The sequence below is a fragment of the Coregonus lavaretus genome (assembly GCF_964263955.1).
Source record: "Coregonus lavaretus genome assembly, chromosome: 5".
Taxonomy (NCBI): domain Eukaryota; kingdom Metazoa; phylum Chordata; class Actinopteri; order Salmoniformes; family Salmonidae; genus Coregonus; species Coregonus lavaretus.
This window is the reverse complement of record NC_139992.1, coordinates 60,771,008-60,783,329: the sequence shown is the minus strand read 5'-3', so window position 1 is coordinate 60,783,329 and position 12,322 is coordinate 60,771,008. Positions and strand designations below refer to the sequence as shown.

Here is a 12,322-nt window from a genome sequence, read left to right as displayed (position 1 = left end):
GCTGATAATTAAAAACGTTCAAATGATACCACAAAGATGGTTGGAGGTCCACACATCACAGAATGTTGACTTGAATGGGACTATCTGTTGTTTTAAATTACACTGTCAATCCTCCAAAGGAAACCTATTGAAATCATTGATAATAGAATAGACATGACCATTTAAATGGACATTCAACAGTGGGTGGACTGGCGGTCATCTTTGCGGTAATAATTAGAAGTTGCAATTTTAATTCAATGGTGTACCAGGTAAATTGCAGTGGTCTGAATGGATAGGTCCATTCTATGAATTATATTTTTGTGATTGAACCCTCCCCTAACCTGGATGACGCTGGGCCAATTGCGCACCGCCTCATGGGTCTCGGCGACACAGCCTGGGATCGAACCCGGGTCTGTAGTGAAGCCTCAAGCACTGTGATGCAGTGCATTAGACCGCTGCACCACTTGGGAAGCTGTGTATTTAAGTTTTGTCTAATATTACCACAATATTCTCAGCATACAAATGTGTAACTCCTTAAAGCATAAGAAAGCAGATTGGAATACAACCCCATTATGTTTCTTTCCAGATTTAATGGCAATTTACATTTGAGTACTGTACAGTCGTGGTCAAAAGTTTTGAGAATGACACAAATACAAATTTTCACAGAATCTGCTGCCTCAGTTGAAAAATATATGGCAAATAGAAATCCTATATGGATGGTGTTAAGAGATAGATGGGTGCTGTTGAATGGAGTTGAAGGATGGGACTAATAACAACTAACAGCAAACTAATAACAAGATAACTAATAATGTAAGCATACTGTGTCCATAATAAGTATATCGGTTGTAGGTTGGGAGCTTTTGTGAAAGAGCACAGTTAGAAAGATATGGCATATAGAAGCAAACCGGATGGACATCATGAAAATGATCGGAGAGGTTGAGAGTAGAAGAAGTTCAGGAGAAAAAACAAACAAAATACAATTATTGTAAAATTGACTGTGTCTATAAAATGTATATAGGAAGTACTGTATACGGACTTATTTGGAAATTGTGGAACATTGTGCAACATTGTGGGAATGTTCTGCGCAACCTATGTGAATATCAGAAGAATATTCTTGCAATATCCCAGACAACTCCCATAACTTTTAAACCTTTAAAGAACTGAGACAATGTGTTCTGTCAACATTCTTACAACATTATAGGAATGTTCTGTGCAACCTAACTTAAACATTGGATGCATGTCATCACAACTAAGCATATTTTGTGTTTTGGGAACCTATCTCTTGTAATGTCTCCACACTGTTCCCACAACCTAACTAAATGTTCTGGGAACCTTTAAAGAACTAAAAAAGGCTGTTCTGTCAACATTCTTGCAACATCAAAGGAATGTTTTACACACCCTGATACAAACATTATCTGAATGTCAGCACAACTGGACAGTTTTAGTGTTCTGGGAACATTCTTGTAAGATCAGGTGAATGTTTTTTGCACCCTAAAATAAACATTTTAGAAACATGACATCATGGAAAGAGTAGCTGGTGCTTTCACAACAGCTAATGGAGATCCTAATAAAATACCAATACCAATCATCCGCACAACTGGACAGTTTTTGTGTTTTGGGAAAATATATTTTGTGATGTCCCCACAATGTTCTCACGAGACTGTTCCTACAACCTAATGAAACATTTTGCTGGGAAAACATTACTGGTACATTTTACATTTACGTCATTTAGCAGACGCTCTTATCCAGAGCGACTTACAGTTAGTGAATACATATTCTATTTTATTTATACTGGTCCCCCGTGGGAATCGAAACCACAACCCTGGCGTTGCAAATGCCATGCTCTATCAACTGAGCTACATCCCTGCCGGCCATTCCCTCCCCTACCCTGGGCGACGCTAGGCCAATTGTGCGCCGCCCATGAGTCTCCCGGTCGCGGCCGGCTGCGACAGAGCCTGGATTCGAACCAGGATCTCTAGTGGCACAGCTAGCACTGTGATGCAGTGCCTTAGACCACTGTGCCACTGTGTTGTGTTATTTCATTACCTGGAAACCTAATTAGAACTTTTGGGGAATGTTCTGTGGTGTGCATACTTTAGTGAATGTTAGGAGAACATTCCAATGGTATTTAATTTAAAACATCAAAAAATTAGATTTTGTTATCAAACACATTCTATCATCCTAGTGTTAGATAAAACCCTACTTACAACTTATTGGGAATCTTAGCTAATGTTCTGGGAATGTTTTCGGTTTGCTGGGTAAGCTACAACACATGCGAATATGAAGAAAAAAATAGGTTGACTGAATTCAACTGGATTTACCCAATACTCACTCATCCACCTTGGCATTACGCCCATGAAGCTGTCTTTCTTGTGTCACACGAACATTAAGAGTGAAAGTACAACCAAAACCCTGTAAAAGTACACTTGCCACAGTGCTAAATCAGATCAGGAACACAACCATCTGACTTTCCCTACACCTATAAGTGAAAGCATTGGTGATTCAATTGGCATTTGGCAGATCGGGTTACACAGGTAATGGTTGATAAATACACTAGGATTGCAGAGGCTCATGCACAATGAAATATGCAACACACAACTGCATTATTTAATCAAAGGTTATATAACAGATTAACGCTGTAGTGCTGGTCCCTATGGTTCTACAAAAAGTCAGACCCGGTCAAGCTTGAAGCTAACTTGGCAAAGATTAAACTCATAAGTGCCTGAGTCCACAGTGTTCTCTACAGTGCGTACCACATGTTTTATGGATAGGCATGTGACACAATGTGCAGAAGACATTGCACTAGTCATCAGTGTCCTGTAGAAATAGCTAATTCGTAACTTGCAGTAGCATATGATTCTGCTATTGAATAAAAGTATAATGTAATGTCAAAGGAGTTAATTGATTACTGTGAGTGTCAAAGACTATGAATGAGCCTGCTGCAGTTGCCTCAGTGAATCTAACTTTGGATTTCCGGAGCATTTAGCGCCCCCATAAATCTACACATGAATATATCACAGTTGACAAAGACAGACGGCCAAGATGATATGTGCAATTTAGAGCCATTTCTCATCAGGACCCATGATATGTACAGTGGGGAAAAAAGTTTTTAGTCAGCCACCAATTGTGCAAGTTCTCCCACTTAAAAAGATGAGAGAGGCCTGTAATTTTCATCATAGGTACACGTCAACTATGACAGACAAAATGAGAATTTTCTTCTCCAGAAAATCACATTGTAGGATTTTTATGAATTTATTTGCAGATTATGGTGGAAAATAATATTTGGTCAATAACAAAGGTTTCTCAATACTTTGTTATATACCCTTTGTTGGCAATGAAACAGGTCAAACATTTTCTGTAAGTCTTCACAAGGTTTTCACACACTGTTGCTGGTATTTTGGCCCATTCCTCCATGCAGATCTCCTCTAGAGCAGTGATGTTTTGGGGCTGTCGCTGGGCAACATGGACTTTCAACTCCCTCCAAAGATTTTCTATGGGGTTGAGATCTGGAAACTGGCTAGGCCACTCCAGGACCTTGAAATGCTTCTTACGAAGCCACTCCTTCGTTGCCCGGGCGGTGTGTTTGGGATCATTGTCATGCTGAAAGACCCAGCCACGTTTCATCTTCAATGCCCTTGCTGATGGAAGGAGGTTTTCACTCAAAATCTCACGATACATGGCCCCATTCATTCTTTCCTTTATCAGTCGTCCTGGTCCCTTTGCAGAAAAATAGCCCCAAAGCATGATGTTTCCACCCCCATGCTTCACAGTAGGTATGGTGTTCTTTGGATGTAACTCAGCATTCTTTGTCCTCCAAACACGACGAGTTGAGTTTTTACCAAAAAGTTATATTTTGGTTTCATCTGACCATATGACATTCTCCCAATCCTCTTCTGGATCATCCAAATGCACTCTAGCAAACTTCAGACGGGCCTGGACATGTACTACCCAAGGGGTGCACGTTTTGGTTTTTGCCCTAGCACTACATAGCTGATTCAAATAATAATCCCCTTGGTGTCCCGAGGACCGAGTTTGGGAAACGCTGGTCTATGTCATGGAAATAGCAGCAATGTTTTGTACACTCAGTGTATATCATTGATGTTAATCAAGGTCTTGATCATTGAATAACATCTGAATTAGCTACAAAGAACCCTACTCATTAACCCTACTCTGTTGACACATTTAGGGGAAGGGGAATACCTAGTCAGTTGCACAAATGAATGCATTCAACCCAACCCCTCTAATGAGTGTTGGAGAGTGGAAAACACACTCCATTGGTAGTGGAGGACTGGGTGTTATAGTGGTGTGGCTGTGAGAGTGGCTATATGCAGACTGGAGTCCCAGGCTCCAGTGGAGAACCAGGTTATCCACAGACAGTGGATATGAAATATTCATCAAAACAACAAGAGTCTGTTGTGGGATATTTTGGAGATTTATCACCGTTACTAAATTACCTTTGAGTTTGTTTACTCCTGGCAATGAGTTATGTAGCATCACGGATCCATGCTACTTAGCTCTCACCCTGTTAAAGGGATCCTTCAGGATTTTGGTAATTTATCTAATTCCCAGAGTCAGATGAACTTGTGGATACCATTTTTATGTCTCTCTGTCCAATATGAAGGAAGTTAGAGGTAGTTTCATGAGCCCATACTAACTGGTAGTCTATGGTATCTGCTAGCATGCTAGTATTTCCATTGTGAATTCATGCAACATACAGTGCCTTGCAAAAGTATTCATCCCCCTTGGCGTTTTTTCTATTTTGTTGCATTACAACCTGTAATTTTAATGGATTTTTATTTGGATTTCATGTCATGGACATACACAAAATAGTCAAAATTGGTGAAGTGAAATGAAAAAAATAACTTGTTTCAAAAAATTCTAAAAAATGAATAACGGAAAAGTGGTGCGAGAATATGTATTCACCCCCTTTGCTATGAAGCCCCTAAATAAGATTTGGTGCAACCAATTACCTTCAGAAGTCACATAATTAGTTAAATAAAGTCCACCTGTGTGCAATCTAAGTGTCACATGATCTGTCACATGATCTCAGTATATATACACCTGTTCTGAAAGGCCCCAGAGTCTGCAACACCACTAAGCAAGGGGCACCACCAAGCAAGCGGCACCATGAACACCAAGGAGCTCTCTAAACAGGTCAGGGACAAAGTTGTGGAGAAGTACAGATCAGGGTTGGGTTATAAAAAAATATCTGAAACTTTGAACATGCCACGGAGCACCATTAAATCCATTATTAAAAAAAAAATTGAAAGAATATGGCACCACAACAAACCTGCCAAGAGAGGGCCACCCACCAAAACTCACGGACCAGGCAAGGAGGGCATTCATCAGAGAGGCAACAAAGAGACCAAAGATAACCCTGAAGGAGCTGCAAAGCTCCACAGCGGAGATTGGAGTATCTGTCCATAGGACCACTTTAAGCTGTACACTCCACAGAGCTGTGCTTTACGGAAGAGTGTCCAGAAAAAAGCCATTGCTTAAAGAAAAACTAAGCAAACACGTTTGGTGTTCGCCAAAAGGCATGTGGGAGACTCCGCAAACATATGGAAGAAGGTACTCTGGTCAGATGACAATAAAATTGAGCTTTTTGGCCATCAAGGAAAACGCTATGTCTGGCGCAAACCCAACACCTCTCATCACCCCGAGAACACCATCCCCACAGTGAAACATGGTGGTGGCAGCATCATATTGTGGGTATGTTTCTCATCGGCAGGGACTGGGAAACTGGTCAGAATTGAAGGAATCATGGATGGAGCTAATTACAGGGACATTCTTGAGTTAAACCTGTTTCGGTCTTCCAGAGATTTGAGACTGGGACGCAGGTTCACCTTCCAGCCGAACAATGACCCTAAACATACTGCTAAAGCAACACTCGAGTGGATTAAGGGGAAACATTTAAATGTCTTGGAATGGCCTAGTCAAAGCCCAGACCTCAATCCAATTGAGAATCTGTGGTATGACTTAAAGATTGCTGTACACCAGTGGAACCCATCCAACTTGATGGAACTGGAGCAGTTTTGCCTTGAAGAATGGGCAAAATTCCCAGTGGCTAGATGTGCCAAGCACAGTAGCCATTGTGTGCCGGGTGTAGCACGAAGCTAGCTAGCTAGCCGTTCTTCAAACAAAGTCAACACAGTGGCCATTGCTAGCTACCCAACACGTCCAGCTAACTGTACTGTAGTAGCTAAATACAATATACTTGTCCTAGCTAGCCAACGTTTAATCATTGCTGCGTCATGAAAGGAACTTGACACAGACACGAATGATCTGTTTAGTGTGTTATCACACTATTGGTGGTTTGTTGTGACCAAGTGTTTGTGCTAAACTGTGTGTTACTGGATGCTAGCATGCTAGTTAGCTAGTTAACACACTATTGGTGGTTTGTTGTGACCAAGTGTTGGTGCTAAACTGTGTGTTAAACTGTGTGTTATTGGATGCTAGCATGCTAGTTAGCTATGGTGTCATAGTTAGCTAGCTGAATAAAGTGGGTTGAGTCTATTCCTTTAAACATTGAACCGCTGTGGTTCACAACAATTCTGATTTCTAAAGGTGGAAGTTGGGAGAGTTTTTGTTCGGGTGGTTCAGTGAAACAATTTTAGTTTCTGAGGTAGAAGTTTTTGGTGAGGGAGGCCCTGCTCTCTCCTCTCCCAGATGCTTAGCTCATTTCATTCCGATCTCCTCTGCATTTTTGTAGCCATTTGCTACAGCCTGTCAACTATGCCTCTGCCTATCCCTGTTCTCTCCTCTCTGCACAGGCTACACAAACGCACCACACCGCGCGGCTGCTGCCTCTCTAACCTGGTGGTGCCTGCACGCACCCCTCACCTGGAGTTCCAGGTCGCAGGCAGCCTCTGGAACTGCCGTTCTGCTGCCAACAAAGCTGACTTCATCCCAGCCTATGCCAACCTCCAGTCCCTCGACTTCCTGGCGCTGACGGAAACATGGATCACCACTGAAAACACTGCTACTCCTACTGCTCTCTCCTCGTCTGACCATGTGTTCTCGCATACCCCGAGAGCATCTGGTCAGAGGGGTGGTGGTACAGGAATCCTCATCTCTCCCAAGTGGACATTCTCAATTTTTCCCCTAACCCATCTGTCTATCTCCTCATTTGAATTCCATGCTGTCACAGTCACTAGCCCATTTAAGCTTAATATCCTTGTCATCTATCGCCCTCCAGGTTCCCTTGGAGAGTTCATCAATGAGCTTGACGCCTTGATAAGTTCCTTTCCTGAGGATGGCTCACCCCTCACAGTTTTGGGGGATTTCAACCTCCCTATGTCCACATTTGACTCATTTCTCTCTGCCTCCTTCTTTCCACTCCTCTCCTCTTTTGACCTCACCCTCTCACCGTCCCCCCCTACTCACAAGGCAGGCAATACGCTTGACCTCATCTTCACTAGATGCTGCTCCTCTACTAATCTCACTGCAACTCCCCTCCATGTCTCCGACCACTACTTTGTTTCCTTTTCTCTCTCGCTCTCCTCCCACACTACTCACTCTGCCCCTACACAGATGGTAATGCGCCGCCGCAACCTTCGCTCTCTCTCCCACTACTCTCTCCTCTTCCATCCTATCATCTCTTCCTTCTGCTCAATCCTTCTCCCTCCAATCTCCTGATTCTGCCTCCTCAACCCTCCTCTCCTCCCTTTCTGCATCCTTTGACTCTCTGTGTCCCCTATCCTCCCGGCCGGCTCGGTCCTCCCCTCCAGCTCCGTGGCTTGATGACTCACTGCGAGCTCACAGAACAGAGCTCCGGGCAGCGGAGCGGAAATGGAAGAAAACTAAACTCCCTGCCGACCTGGCATCTTTTCACTCCCTCCTCTCTACATTTTCTTCATCTGTTTCTGCTGCTAAGGCCACCTTCTACCCCCCCCCCCCTCCTCTCTCTCTGTGGATGACTTCGTCAACCACTTTGAAAAGAAGGTTGACGACATCCGATCCTCGTTTGTTAAGTCTAATGACACTGCTGGTCCTGCTCACACTGCCCTACCCTATGCTTTGACTTCTTTCTCCCCTCTCTCTCCAGATAAAATCCTGCGACTTGTGACTGCAGGCTGCCCAACAACCTGCCCGCTTGACCCCATCCCCTCCTCCCTTCTCCAGACCATCTCCGGTGACCTTCTCCCCTACCTCACCTCGCTGATCAACTCATCCTTGACCGCTGGCCATGTCCCTTCCGTCTTCAAGAGAGCGAGAGTTGCTCCCCTTCTCAAAAAACCAACACTCGACCCCACTGATGTCAACAACTACAGACCAGTATCCCTTCTTTCTTTTCTTTCCAAAACTATTGAGCGTGCCGTCTTTAGCCAACTCTCTTGCTATCTCTCTCAGAATGACCTTCTTGATCCAAACCAATCAGGTTTCAGGACTGGTCATTCAACTGAGACTGCTCTTCTCTGTGTCACAGAGACTCTCCGCACTGCTAAAGCTAACTCTCTCTCCTCTGCTCTTATCCTTCTAGACCTGTCTGCTGCCTTTGATACTGTGAACCATCAGATCCTCCTCTCCACCCTCTCCGAGCTGGGCATCTCCGGCGCGGCTCACTCCTGGATTGCGTCCTACCTGACCGGTCGCTCCTACCAAGTGGCGTGGTGAGAAGCTGTCTCCGCACCACGTGCTCTCACCACTGGTGTCCCCCAAGGCTCAGTTCTAGGCCCTCTCCTTTTCTCCCTATACACCAAGTCACTTGGCTCTGTCATATCCTCACATGGTCTCTCCTATCATTGCTACGCTGACGATACACAACTAATCTTCTCCTTTCCCCCTTCTGATAACCAGGTGGCGAATCGCATCTCTGCATGTCTGGCAGACATATCAGTATGGATGACGGATCACCACCTCAAGCTGAACCCTGGCAAGACGGAGCTGCTCTTCCTCCCGGGGAAGGACTGCCCGTTCCATGATCTCGCCATCACGGTTGACAACTCCGCTGTGTCCTCCTCCCAGAGTGCGAAGAGCCTAGGCGTGACCCTGGACAACACCCTGTCGTTCTCCGCCAACATCAAGGCGGTGACCCGCTCCTGCAGGTTCATGCTCTACAACATTCGGAGAGTACGACCCTGCCTTACACAGGAAGCGGCACAGGTCCTAATCCAGGCACTTGTCATCTCCCGTCTGGACTACTGCAACTCGCTGTTGGCTGGCCTCCCTGCCTGTGCCATTAAACCCCTACAACTCATCCAGAATGCCGCAGCCCGTCTGGTGTTCAACCTTCCCAAGTTCTCTCACGTCACCCCCCTCCTCCGCACACTCCACTGGCTTCCAGTTGAAGCTCGCATCCGCTACAAGACCATGGTGCTTGCCTATGGAGCAGTGAGGGGAACGGCACCTCTGTACCTTCAGGCTCTGATCAGTCCCTACACCCACACGAGGGCATTGCGCTCATCCACCTCTGGCCTGCTGGCTCCCCTTCCTCTGCGGAAGCATAGTTCCCGCTCAGCCCAGTCAAAACTGTTCGCTGCTCTGGCACCCCAATGGTGGAACAAGCTCCCTCACGACGCCAGGACAGCGGAGTCACTCACCACCTTCCGGAGACATTTGAAACCCCACCTCTTTAAGGAATACCTGGGATAGGATAAAGGAATCCTTCTACCCCCCCCCCCCCCCCCCCCCCCCCCCCCCAATTGTAAAGTGGTTATCCCACTGGCTATAGGGTGAACGCACCAATTTGTGAGTCGCTCTGGCTAAGAGCGTCTGCTAAATGACGTTAATGTGCCCTTGAGCAAGGCACTTAACCCTAATTGCTCCTGTAAGTCGCTCTGGATAAGAGCGTCTGCTAAATGACTAAAATGTAAATGTAAATGTTATAGAGACATACCCCAAGATACTTGCAGCTGTAATTGCTGCAAAAGGTGTCTCTACAAAGTTTTGACTTTGAATAGTTATGCATGCTCAAGTTTACTGTTTTTTTGTGTCTTATTTCTTGTTTGTTTCACAATAAAAAATATTTTGCATCTTCAAAGTGGTAGGCATGTTGTGTAAATCAAATGATACAAACCCCCACAAAATTCATTTTAATTCCAGGTTGTGAGGCAACAAAATAGGAAAAGCCACTCTATCTTGACATGCTGTATAATTTGACCACATCAGTGTATTTGTTACGATAATAATCCATATACAGTAATTTGTTAAATTACAGGTACGTGTGAAAGTGAAACTATTGTTGAAATACTATAAAAGACTGAGATAATGTGAAAAAGAATGAGAGATGGCTGATCTTGCACTGTTTGAAGATTTGGCACACGCTGCATTTTGCAGAGAGCGTGTTTTTAGAGACAGGTGGGACTATTTCTGCAGAAAGTACAGATTGGCTCATCAGATTTTGTTTCCCAAAACCAATCTTATAGGATTAGAGGATTAGAGGATTTAAGATCTACTTTAAAAAGGCAAAGACATGCCATTTCGGTGCACATCCAAGTGCTATCCACCCTCCAATTGCTGGCAATGGGCACTTTTCAGCGGGAGCTTGCCGATCGGCTTCTTGCTGCTCTCGATGATCCAATGTTTTGGATGCAATCATCAGCCAAATGAACAGTAACATATGCAATTTCCATACGCCATTGCACAATAGGGTGCAGTCAAGTGGGGTTTCTTTGCCATGATGCCATCAATGGGTTCCCAAATACGAAAGGATCAATAGACGGCACCCACATCGCCATAAAATCACCATCCCAAAACGATTTCAACTAATGTATGTTGTGGCATACTGCAGACAAGCCACCAGGGGGAGACGCGGCGGTGGCTCCCTCTGCTCGACGGGTCCTCCGGCCAGGACTAATTGGGGCTGATTAAGGCTGGTGAGTAATCAAGAGGCTGATTGCTCACCAGCCGTACGGGGCCCATAAAGCTGTCAGGAGGGCAGCACACGGGAAGGTTGGAGGTAGTGAGAGGTTGCTACCGGATAGACGTCCTCATGGTCTGATAGAACCGAGGGGCTTGGTGTTCTACCCCAAAGGAGACAGCATTCCTTGGATCCCAGAAGGCAGGTAACTGGAAGAGGTCTCCTGAAGGAGACCTGTTTCTTTTCTTTGTCTTTATTGTTTTAAATAAACACCCTTGAAACTGATGTATCACACTTGTGTCTGTGTCTGATCTGTCTAGATCAAACCCCCTGGTCTGCCACAAGTGGTGGAGAATGCGGGCATTTGACAACGTGGTCAGACCAGGGTTGAGGTTTGATAGCTCAGTTCGTTAGGGCCCAACAAGTGAAACAGGACATTCAGGAACGAACGCTGGAAGAACAGAGTCTACAGAATGTCCGCCTGCTTGAGGAAGTCAGGAAGCTGCGAGGAGAAACGCAGACCGAATCACATCCCAATCAGTTTTTAATCAAGCTAACGGAGGATGACAACATCGAGACCTACCTCTGCACGTTCGAATGGACAGCACTCCTGGAAGGATGGCCCATGGTGAAGTGGCGAGTCTGCTGTTCCTGTCCGGAGATGCCCAAAAGGCAAATTATGAACTCAACACCGAACAGGCGGCTAACTACGACAGTCTCGAGGGAGGTACTCAGCCGCTACGGGTAGAGCCTGGCCCATCGGGCCCAACTGGTCCACAACTGGAGGTCCGTGGCCGAAGCTTCCCCCCGAGCCCAGATGAGTGACCTAATGCGCATCACCAGGGCATGGCTCCTAACTGACATAACCACCCTCCCTGTTATCGACAAAGTAATCATGGAACGCTTTTTACGGGCGCTACCTCACGACATGAAGAGGGTGGCGAGCCTACGCGCACCCCAGACCTTGGAGGACCCTTTGTGAGCCGTGGAGATGCACCAGAATACAGAGGCCCTGCTGAAAGGGACGCAGGCCGTGTCCGGCAGCCTTTAGAGGGGAAGGAAGGATGACCCCACCACCGTACTCCACAATCCGACAGTCAGCCGGGCTAAAGGACTACAGACCTGCGGAGAGACAGCAGGCGGAGAGTCGACCCGCCGCCGACGACCCAAGGTGGATAAAGAACAAAGGAGTTGTTTTGAGTGTGGCGCCCGGGGACAGCTTGCATGGAATTGCCCGGGTCGAGAGGAGTCGATGCCATCAGCGGGCCCTGGAGATGAGCCGGGACATGCAGTAAACTATGTCACCTCTGGCCCACAGTGAACCACCAGCACCCATGGTCAAGGGGAAAGTCGACGGTCAAGACACCCATGGTCTGTTCGATTCCGGAGTATGGTAACGCTTGTACAAGCGTGCCTGCTGGCCCATCCGGCCGACCGTGGTGAGGAGATGTCCGTCTCTTGTGTCCACGGCGACACCAAGCGTTATTCGATTGGGCAGGCCACCATCGTGACGCCACAAAGGAGCTGCCAGATGGTGGTGGG

The 12,322-nt window shown here is 46.1% G+C and overlaps 1 protein-coding gene across 1 annotated transcript in view; it reads right to left on the bottom strand.

Annotated features, from left to right (window-relative positions):
• The window catches only part of LOC311129058 (inactive dipeptidyl peptidase 10-like), a gene marked incomplete at both ends in the record, with an annotated part of 359,569 nt that overhangs the window by 93,739 nt on the left and 253,508 nt on the right, over positions 1-12,322 (bottom strand). The gene's annotated exons all lie outside the window — the stretch shown is intronic.